This window comes from Capsicum annuum, chromosome 3 (assembly GCF_002878395.1).
Source record: "Capsicum annuum cultivar UCD-10X-F1 chromosome 3, UCD10Xv1.1, whole genome shotgun sequence".
Taxonomy (NCBI): Eukaryota; Viridiplantae; Streptophyta; class Magnoliopsida; order Solanales; family Solanaceae; genus Capsicum; species Capsicum annuum.
In genome coordinates, this window is record NC_061113.1 from 265,582,209 (window position 1) to 265,594,399 (window position 12,191).

The 12,191-nt window shown below is 34.0% G+C and overlaps 1 long non-coding RNA gene across 1 annotated transcript in view; it reads left to right on the forward strand.

Annotated features, from left to right (window-relative positions):
- Positions 1-6,022, forward strand: part of LOC107862148 — a 30,347-nt gene extending 24,325 nt beyond the window's left edge. Inside the window, exons 3-4 of the long non-coding RNA XR_001671937.2 lie at positions 4,648-4,722; positions 5,543-6,022. This is a non-coding gene — a long non-coding RNA (uncharacterized LOC107862148). The remainder of the gene's footprint in view (positions 1-4,647; positions 4,723-5,542) is intronic.
- Positions 6,023-12,191: the final 6,169 nt, after the last annotated feature.

Genomic DNA, 12,191 nt, shown 5'->3' on the forward strand with positions numbered 1-12,191 from the left:
AGTGCTACGTAATCAAGACACGACCCAAGTGCCAAAAATAGTGGGGCATCGCGATAGGTCGTGCCTCCCCAGTGCCTCTGAGGACGTACTGCCTCCATTTTTCTTTTAGTTTTTTGAAGGGCAAATCTGTTATTTTGACCCTAAATGACCATATAATCTATGTTTAATCATATTTCTTTAATACATAGCAAGAATTTCATTTTTCCTTCCCATCTCAACTCTCAAGAAACCAAAGCAAGGATTCTTTCTCAAAATTCAACTTCCAAGCCCCAAATTCAAGCTTTTCACTAAGAAATTGTTAAGTCCAAGTATGTGGGATTTTCAACAAGGATTTTCTTTCGTTCTTGTGCCCAAAAAGATCATCTTCTTTCGTTCTTATTCTTTTTATTAGTTATTTACTTTTGCAATGGCAAAAAGGGCCGGAAAAGGAAGGCAGAATACTGCTGATTGAATGCGAGAAAGCACGCATTGTTGCTTGTTGGAAACGAAAAAAACTTTGTTAGAGTATGCAAAGAATCTTTCAACTAGGATGGGAGCAGAAGTTGGTGTCATGCTCTTTACACCAGGTGGAAAACCGTGTTCTTATGCTTCCACAAGCATAGATGAAGTAGCTGATATGTTTTTTAAAGTGAAACTAGAGGATCGTCAACGCAATCATGCTAAGGGTAAATCAAATATCTTTGACGTATTTGAGGACCTCCAAAAAGTAGCACAAGCTTTGGAAGAGAGAGAAAAACAACGAACATTGATGAATAAGATCATGCACCCAGGGTCAGAAATATCGTCAAACAAATAGATGAGCAGGTGCTGGCAATCGAGATGCAGATGGAGCAACTTAAAAAAGAAATAAGAAGTGCTATTCTGTCTAAGCTGCTCAAAATTGACTTAAATGTTGCCCCTGAGCAAGAAGAGGAGGAGAGTTCTTGAACCCATGATTATCACTAGGGGTGTTCATGGATTGGTTTTGGGATAAAACTCAAAGCAAATCAATTTACTTAGTTTTTTAATGTTAAAACCAAACGAAACCAAAAATAACTCACATCCATCGGTTTGGTATTTTTTGATTTTTAAGAAACATAATGATATTTCTCTCTTTTACTTTTTATCCCTACCCATCATTTTTCAACTTATAATCTGTTATTAACCTTTTGTTCTGGTGATTATAATTTTCTTGGATTGTAGAATATCTAACGACCTATTAGCTTTTATCAATTGAATAAAGTTGATAAGAAATGCAGCAAAATACATATAGATAAATCTCATAGTTGTTTCTTTAAATAAATGAATTTAGATTCATGGTTCTCTTTTAATAAATGAGCTTAAGGTGTAAAGTTTATTATCCTATTAAGCATAAATAAAATTTTCACGAAAAAGTATACAAAATATTTTAAATTATTTATAAAAAATAATTGTTTATACATATACTTATAAAATCTGTGTATATAATTTATTGGTGTCTATGTATACACCAAATGTCTGATGAAATGGGGTAGTGAAGAAAAAGATGTCCGTTAGATTCAAAATGTAGTAGACACATATAACACCTGTTAGCCAGTTGAAATTTTTTACTACTGAGATCGTCTTGTGTTAGCCTGTAATGCATGCTTCATTCAGGGCTAACCAACTGAAATCTTTTTAGGCAGTTTAGTGTTCCATATAACTTTCCAAGGCCATCAGTCAATGATTTCATTTGATGAGTCTAAGATGCCTTTCACAACAGAGACCATTTCTGGAGTTTCCTCACCTTATGCTGTCTGCTAAATTTTCTATTCCAGAGAAGACCTGTAATTTGGCAAGTAGAGTGAGAAGCTCTGGAAACTCCCACTCCTACAGTCCCCTCCTGAATAGAATGAGTCAGCTATTGTCTTGCCAATTCTGAGAGATAGTGGAGTCTTGCTTTTGGGATATCTGATAGAGGTTAGGAAAATCTAACATTAGTATGGAGTCTTCCAACCATTTATCTTTCCAGAATTTTATGCTAATGTCATTGGCCAATTTGAAGTAGTACCTAGAGAAAAATTCACTCCCTAGCTTCTTGATGCTCTTCCATGGCTCAACTCCATATGGACTCCTGATGGGCAAAGTAAACCAAATGATTCTGGGAGCCATGCTTAGCCCCGACAAGCTAATTCTCCCCTTGGTTGAATCTCCATAACCATTTCATCAAAAGACATTTGTTGTGGGTGTAGAGTTCCTTAATTCCTAGGCCTCCTAATCTTTTTATTGGGAGAGCACATACACAAAATGGGGTTCCTTTCTTGTACGGTCAAAATAAATTTCACTCAACTACATTAGTCTTAGAGAACATTTTCCAATCAACTCTAATTTTTATCAACCTCAATTACTAAATTAGCAACGTAGCCTTGTCAAAAAACTAAATTAGCAATGTAGATATTAACTATCTAAAGTCAAAACTACTCCATATATGTAAGGAGTCCTCATGTTCTGAGGGTGATGAAGATGTTTCTTGTTTTAAGTAGTTCAGATTTTCTTTTAGTTCAAACTTTGATGTTTAGGTCAGTTGGGGGTCTGTCCCAGTGACTCCTTAGTATTTTAGAGGCTTATTTAGACTTCGCAATATTTCAGTTATAGTTCATGTTGGGATTGTTTTCAATTTATATTGACGGACTTGATATTTCGTATCCATGTTTCTTTGGTTAAACATTAGCTTCCGCTCATGACTTTTAGCAAAGTGAATATGATCCGGTGCTAAATTAGATGCCACGACGTCAAAGTAGTCTCAGAACGTTACAGGACAGTGCGACATAGTTCTAGTCACAATGATCCGAAAGGATTGCTTGCTAATTGGAATGGGTCTGCTTGGATACATTATTGAGTGTTGTATCGATTGAATGGGTGTGTTTGTAATTTGAAGTGATGTAGAGTAGATCTTAGTTAAATTTCAGAAGGGATTAAAGGGTAAAGTTTCATCTATTCTGTAAATAAGCTTCATTTTGAGTGTGTATTGTTACAAAAGAAGGATACATATTGAGGAAATTAATTTTGAAATTTGGGCAAGTTGGTGCAGTTTTTGTGGTGTTTTTGAATGAATCTGATGTTTGAGTTCAATGAAGAAGATGAAGTCAATTTTTTATATAATATTATATAGTATTGTATACGAGTGTATTATACTCCTCTTGTAATTTTGCATAATATTGTTTACACAATCTTTCAATAAATATACATAATTATACAAATAGATACATATGTATATATAATGTTTAAACAACGTATCAACATTGTCTTGGTGTGTATAAAACAGTGAGGAAGAAGAAAATCACTCAAATAAAAAGACTGCTTTGTATATACGATAATATACAAATGTATATAAAAAAATGGACGTCGTCTTCTTCCTCAGATCCAAGCAACAATTCATCGAAAACACCTCAAACCTATACCAAATCATCCAAAATTTTAGATTTACGTTCCTCAATACATAACCGATCTTTTATAACCATACCCACTTAAAACAAAATTTATTTAAGTGATTCAAGACTAAAACAAAATTTAGTCTATTTAATGTAAGACAAAGTATTTTTAAAAAACTCATCAATTAAAATTGAATGACAAAGAAGCTAACTGAACTAGATATTACAGATTCAAAGCTTACGATCTTGGGGAGACTGATGTTGGCCCAATCTTATATTAGCGGAATTCACTCTCACTCGCTCACTCTCATTAGATTGAGCTATTTGGTCTCTTTATATAGTTTTGGACAATCCTCCCCTTGTAAGCAAGCTTTTGGGGTTGAGAGTTGGGTAAAGATGCATTTTTTTAACAAATTGTATACTATGAATGAAAAGGAAACACGTGAAGTAGCTAGTTTTATTCTTCATTCACGCATACATTTTCTCGTAATGTGATTCAATAAAAAAATCTCGATAACTGCAACTCTATAAAACCTTATAAGATTATTTACACTTCTAATTAGTTATATTTATTGTTACCTTTTATCCTTGATTAGCTTAACTAAAGTTGTTGAACTAATTATTCCCTTTTTTGACTTCAATATTATAACTTTCAGTGTTATTTTCATGACTTCCTCTAAGTAATATTGGCATACACTCACATAGCGCCTGCATTACAACTCACATAATGTTGTGCTTCCTAAATTCTACCTATAAAGTATTCACTTTAGATATAATTAAATTATTCCATGAAAACTACATGTCTTTGGTATATTTCATCCAAAAGACAGAAATGTATGATTCAACACATACCATCCTTAGATTGACAATGTATAATGGCGTAACCAATTTTTAATTCTTATTTTTTCTATCGTCCTTAAAGACCATTAAGATCAGTCCTAACTTTCAATTGCATTGTTAATATTTACTGCAATAGTTACCGCCTTATGAATCTGTTCAACTATTAATATTTACTGCAGTGAGTTTTATCTTACGAATAAAAGATTTATTACGATCATCGGTTTAAATTATCAATTACATCATTTTGAATTCCATGGATATTTGATATTCTGATTTACAACTAATTATTAAACAAAGTTGTTGGTTCCTCAGCATTCAAAAATTTATGATCAAGATTTGTCCTTTATACTTTTTGGCCTATAATTTATAGGATGTGCATATACTATGGACTACCCTATAATAATTATATAGTATTCATACTTTTCATTCTTGATTACAGGATATGATGTTTTTTGAGGAAATTTTGGAGATTGGTCTTGATAGAACACGTTGACAAAAATATATCCTCACGCCAGTAAGTGCATCGCTTCATGCAACTTCCATCGTGTCTGAAATGTCATTTAACCTCTTTCCGAAAAGAAAGAATTTTCTTATAATTTATGTATTTTGACGATTGCTGAATTATCTTCAAGTTACTTTAGTTTCTTAGTGTGGCATGTTCATGTAGTAGGTACTGGAAGTACTCCATAAATAAGCATGGGACACGAGATATATATACCTGCATTGATATAAAAGATCTATAAAACAAAAGTTACTAAATTGAAAATAGTCAAAGAAATCTGAAGGAAGAGAGTGTCGATGATCAGCCTTACATACTTTGTATAATTTGTCATAGTTTGGGAGGAGCTGTTATCCTAATGTACATCCTTTCACGTTGAATTGAGGAAAAGCCTCATAAGCTTGCAAGATTAATCTTATTATCGCTTGGCCTTTAGATTTGAATGACAACATGTCAAGACACTGTCAACTGTGAATGACAACATGTCAACTGTTTTCTTTCACATGACTCTTCATTTGGAACAAATCAAGACACTCAAAAAAATTTATGATGTTTGAGTACTATTGGAGTGTCATTGCGAATGTGGAAGTTATGGTTCCTCTTGGCCTTTAGATTTGAGGGAGTACTATTCCCTTGTTGATATTCCGGTTGAACTTGTTGCTACGCAAAATGACATGGTCTGTAGGCCATCCATGGTAAGGAAACATTATAAATGGATGAAGGATGCATGTGTAGAGGTGTCATATAATGAGTTTGAGTGTGTTTATTTGAATTTATCATTTTCCCATAATGAAGGAACTATTGGCCTATGTTATTTCTCAATTAATTTGAGTAGGTGCTTTTATGCAGCAGCAACCTGGCCAAAATTGTTGAAGATCATGAGAACAGAGGGGCAAGCCAACAGTTGTTAATGTGGAGTACTTACAAGAGCTAGATACGTCTAATATCTTGGGTGTTCCTTGTAACACATGGGTCACTTTTATAGAAAAAATATAGAGAAATTCATCAAGACAGAATACTTAGTTATGCTGGCTTCTTTCAAAATTCCACTCTAGGGAAACAGAATTGTACTGGATGTTGTGCCCTAGTGTGTTGGTATGGTCTTGTAGAACCCAGATAGATAGAAAGGTGTAGAGGAAGTGAAATAGGGTAGAAGGATAGTAGAAATAGGTTCATCCTTATTAGTAGGTAGGAGGACTTTATTTTGTTATCCGTGCTCGTGGTCATAGTGCTAGTCTTGATTCAGAGTGTGTTATCGTTTGTCGTATTACTTAGTGACAGGCTTGTTTATGTTATTATTTGGTGTGTTAATACCTATTGCTTCTTGTTTCCTTTACTATTGTTTTCTAAACTGTTTTTGTTTTGAGATGGGGGCCTATCGAAAACAGCCTCTCTATTCCTCTGAGGTAGTGATATGGACGGCATATACTTACCCTCTCCAGACCCACTTTATGGGAATATACTAGATATGATGTTGTCGTTTTTCCGCAAAAAAAAGTTATTCATGAGGATACAATTCAAAGATGAACACAAAAAAGGGACAAAAGTGCAGATAACCCATTAGAGGTCCAACTGGTAAAGTTAAAAAGTGACCCTAAAATGAGTTGATCTCGATATTTTCTTCTCTATAAAAAATCAAAAATGATTTCATAAGGAGTAGTCTTGATTTTCGGCATAGTGTAATAAATTTTATTCGTAAGGTAGACGTTTCAACTTTTGTCATAAGACAGGCGCTCATAACACTTTATGACATTGAACATGCCCAAGTGACCAGAAGTTTTTCCTTATAGGCAAAAGCTAGGACGTAGATACATTGCGCATGAAACAAATGTTCTAACTTTTACCCGTAAAGCAGATGTTCAGGACATTTTAAGACAGTGAATTCGTTCAATTGATCATAACTTATGTGTTAATAGACAGAAGTTAGAATTTGTGATTGTTGCCTATCAGAGACAAGGACGTTCAAGACATTCTATGACAGTGAACCTATTCAAATGAGCACTAGTCTTGTCTCATGGACAAACATTAGAACTTATTTAGTAGGAACAAAATTCAAGACCACACATTTTAAAGCATACTGAAATACATCTATATTGCATGCATAATTTGTTTTTAATATATAATGCATTTTTTAATCAAAACAAGTGTAATACACTTCCAATACATTTATATTGCATATATAATTCATTGATATAGATGATAAATATTTTCTAACTACGATATATCTAGATAATAAATAAAAAATATTTTAAAACAGTAAATATTTTCTAAAAAGGTACTCAAACAGGTAATTTCGTGAGTCCACACCACGAAAAATAAGCGGGCTTCTATATATAGATGAAATTTCAGAAGCCCAGCCCACCTATAATTGAAACTTTTGGCCCACATTGAAGAGCCCACAAAGGGAAATACCAGACAATGACGGCAAAAGCAATTGGAAGGGGAAGAGGAGACGGAGACGAAAGAGAGAAGCATGAAATCGCCGAGATGGGGTTACTTTAGAATAATATCCGGAACTATTCTCGGAGGAATTCTTGGATTTTATCTTATGCATCGTGCTGAACTCAAGTACAAGGTTTTCCCATTTTGTTTACTTCTTCTATTTTTACTAATTTACGCCAAAGCGCAATCATATGTTTCACTACCAGTAGTGTATAAACGACTGTTATATGATTGAAGGAAATGTGGAATGAGAGATTGAAAAAGTACGAGGAGGAACTCAAAATGAAGCAAAGCATGGAGACACATACCTCCACTGAGTTGTCAGGAGACCCTCTTCCGAGATAGGTACTTTTGAACACCGACCTCCTAATATTTTTACATTTTTTTCTGTAGTTTATAGCTTAGATAAGCTTCGAGTTATTCAGATTCTTGTCTATTTTGTTCATTATGTTGAATAATTGGGTATGGAATTGTTGCAGTCCAGGAATTTGAGGTGGCTTTTCGCGTCAAGCTATTGTCTTGTGGATAATAATTTATGCTTATGCTCTGAAACTTTGGAAATCTGTAGTACACTAGGGTTAGTAGATATCTGACTGGGGAGTCATAGGACACGAGGTTCTTGTTTAGGGCTTGTTCATGCTAAAATGTAGTATATCATTAAGTTCGACAATTGTGAATTATGCGTTTTGAGTTTTGGATGCTCAACTTCCTTTAATCTGAAATTAATTTCTAAGATTAAGTGCTCAATCATATCTCTGTAAGTTATTACCAGTTTTCAATACAAAAGTAGTGTTTGGGTAATAAACAGTGGTTGCTCAAACATCTAGGAGATGAGGTGCCGACTCTTTTTCTCCTTGTGTTTTAGATTGGAGTGAAAAAACTAGCCTAGGAAATACGACTTTTGTAACCAGTCCAAGTTTGGGTAGATCACTGACCCGCTCATTTACTACCAATTTGCCACCCCTAGCTAACCAATAGTGTCACGCGTTCTGCAACCTCAACTTTCAGTACAATAGAGATATTAGTTAAGTGGAGATTGTGATGCATGGATTGTTTATGAGGTAGTTAAGAATAAAGGGGTAGTTATGCAGTCATTAATTATTTAAAGATTGTGAAACATAATCATGATGAAATCTGGGAAAAATATAATACTGATACAATTTTACATTCTGATAAAATTGAAGAGAGAAGCCGAAATTTACATAACTGATTCTGACTGACATCTATGAAGCCTCTACTATACTGACTATTGATAGCTGGGATGTGAATCCAACTACCACTAATCAATACATATGAGTAAGAAAGTAAAGTACATGAATAACTTCTAACTGAAGTCCCCGAAGTAGGAGGACTCATCACCTGCTGGCTGGAATCTGAAACTGTCTGAACGTGATATATAGACTACAACTGATCTGGTACCTCCATTATTAAATAATGTAGCACATAGACATATATGTGGATTAGTACTTTTGGAATGTACTGAGCATATGAGGATGAATGCATAAGTAAAACAATAATGCACTATTCATACAAACTGTCAAAACTGCATGCTAAGTTTAAGTGACTCACCTTGGCTTGAGTAATCAAAACTGTAAAATCATAAATCATGAGAAGTAAAGCATAAAGGTAATTCTGTGAGCCACCACACTTGGTTCTAAAAAGTTGTAGTCTTATTCTGTTTTCAAATCATGCTTCTAAGTGTAAAAAGGACTCACCTTTTTCATATGAAAACTAAAAGCTGAAATCTGATAACTGAAGTCTTATGTAAGACAATATCTAAGTAAATTTGTGAGACTTTACACTTAGTTTCTAAAAAATGTTCTGTTATTCTTTTTCTGTTAGGGAGGTTCTTCTAACCGACATATACCATGTGAGCCGTCATGGAGTCCAACGTCTTACCCACGTTAGGGAGAGTTGTTCTACCCTTGCCATCGGAATAGAACCTTATTTTAAGTGATCACTAACTTAGCCCACTATGGGCGCTTAAACCTACGGTGACTCATAATTCTAGGACACGAGACCTTGGAATCATTCCCAACTCGGTGCTAAATACTACTCCCATACTTATTGCTTAGAACTTTAGGAAATCCACCTTAAAATAGCACAAGAGTTTATAATGTAAACCAATTATGCTTCTCTTTCTTAAAATCTCAAACTATATGAACAATGTGGATTCCTTATCTTAGCTTAGGATCAAAAGATCAATTTTTTTCTTAAATCTTGGTAAACAACTTATAAAAGGGGCTTAAAATCATAATCTTCTTGAAATATCTATACTTAGACTTAGGGCTTAAAACCCATGCTCATGCAAATTCATAGCAAAACGTCATGCTCAATATACTTCTTGAAATACTTCAATAATATTAAGATACTGAAATCAAGAATCACAATATCATGCTTAAAACTCAATTGGAAATCTGTAAAATCATATCACACGCATAAAGATGTGAAAATAGACATGTATTCAACATTTAAATCACTTGTAACATCATAATCTTCAAATAATGATAATTGGGTATGAACCCTAAATTGAAACTCATGTAAATTCGACTTTAAAAACTAGTTTTGCGAACAAGGATGAAAGGAGTATTCTTGCTCATAACCCCACATACCTTATTGACGAAGAAATTGTGAAAAGATTGAATCTTCAAGCTTGATTGTGCAAATCCTAGTTGCTCTTCTCCTCTTGTGTTTTAGATGATGAACTAATGATGTTGATAGGGTTAAAATGTGTTTAGGAACTATTAACCTCATGTAGTTATGTTTAGGGACGTTTATCAAGTGTTAGATGACTTAGATGCCCTCAAAATAACTCAAAAACGGAGTGTCTACGCCGCTTGGCCATAAGGTTTGCGTCGCACAACCTATGGCAAACCTTAAGGTTCACAACCTATGGCAAACGTTAAGGTCTGCGTCGCACAACTTATGGCAAACCCTTTCCAGTAGTCTTAGGCGATTGTTAGGCGTCGCACAGCCCTTTGCAAAGCCATAACTTTTTGCTCGAGTATCGGATTAAGGCGAAATTGGTATCGTTGGAAAGCTAATTCGATTATCTACAATTTGGTGGGTCTTAATCTACCAAATTCCACATATACGTAAAGTTATACTCGTTCAAAGATGACCCTTGTGGAATCGAATACCAAAAATTGGTCAAATCAAAGACTCTTAGCTCACTTTGCTCTAAGTGACACTTCTGAATATTTTTCCCACCTCATAATCTTTCTTCACACTAGGTTAATGATCATGAAACATGGATTCAAGTATGAATCACGGGACTAGAGTTTACACTCATAGGAACGAAGGTCCGATTTCTAGCTTAAAAGCGTACGGGGTATTACATTGGCTCATTCTATTCAGGAGGGGATTGTAGGAGTGGGAGTTTCCAGAGATTCTCACTCTACGTGCCAAATCACAAGGCTTCTCTAGAATAAAAATCTAGCCGACATCATTAGGTGGAGAAACTCCAGAAATGGTCTCTGTTATGAAAGGCAGCTTATACTCATCTATGCTCATCAAATGAAATCATTGATTGATGGCCTTGAAAAGTTATAGGCAAGACTCAATTGCCTAAAAAAATTTCAGTTGGTTAGCCTTGAATGAAGCACGCCTAACAAGCTAACACAAGACAATCTCAGTACTAAAAAGTTTTAACTGGCCAACAGGTGTTATATGTGTCTACTACATTCTGAATCAAATAGACATTTTTTTCTTCACTACCCCATTTCATCAGACATTTGGTGTAAGCATAGACACCAATAAATTATATACACAAATTTTATAATTATATGTATAAACAATTATTTTTTATAAATGATTTTAAATATTTTGCATAGTTTTTCATGAAAATTTATTTATATCTAATAGGATAATGCACATTACACTTTAAGCTCATTTATTAAAAGAGAACCATGAATCTAAATTCATTTATTTAAAGAAACAACTATGAGATTTATCTATATATATTTTGCTGCATTTCTTATCAACTTTATTCAATTGATTAAAGTTAATAGGTCGTTAGATATTCTACAATCTAATAAAATTATAGTCGTCACAATAAAAGTTTAATAACGGATTGTAAGTTGAAAAATGATGTATAGGGATAAAAAGTAAAAAGAGAGAAATATCATAATGTTTCTTAAAATCAAAAAAATCAAAGCAAATTGAACCAAACCGATGGATGTGATTTATATTTAGTTTCGTTTGGTTTTAACATTTAAAAAAACAACTAAATTGATTTGGCTTGAGTATTATCCCAAAACCAATCCATGAACACCCCTATTGATAATCATGATTTCAAGAACTCTCCTCCTTTTCTGGCTCAGGGACAACATTTAAATCAATTTTGAGTAGCTCAGCCAGAATAACACTTCTTGTTTCTTTTTTAAGTTGTTCTATTTGCAACTTAATTGCCAACATATGCCCATCCATTTGTTTGTTTGGGGGTATTTTTGACCCTGGGTGCATGATCTTTTACATCAATATCCGTTGTTTTTCACTCTCTTCCAAAGCTTGTGATTCTTTTTGGAAATCCTCAAACACCTCAAAGACATTTGATTTACCTTCAGCAAGATCGCGTTGACGATCTTATTTTCACTTTTAAACACTTATAAACTATTTCATCTATGCTTGTGGCTTGTGGCTTGTGGAACCATAGGGACACGGTTTTCCACCTGGTGTAAAGAGCATGAAACCAACGTCTACTCCCATCCTAGTTGAAAGCTTCTCTGCATATTTTATCAAAGTTTTTTTTCGTTTCGAGTAAGCAACAGTGCTAGCTTTCTCGCATTCAATCAATTTCATTTCTATCTTTTGCTTACCCTTCTTGATCATGTTTTCCATTGCAAAATAATTAATCAAAAAAGAAGAAGATGTTTTTGCTAAGTAGCTGAGCAATTTTATTAGGTGCATTTGTGTAATTTATAGTAGTTGGGTGAGTTTATCTGTCACATGTATTGTCACATTTATTTAATGGTTTCTTGTTATGAAGTCTATTAGTCATGTGTATTGGCTTGTTTTTTTATTTTTTTGTTATTATGATTTTA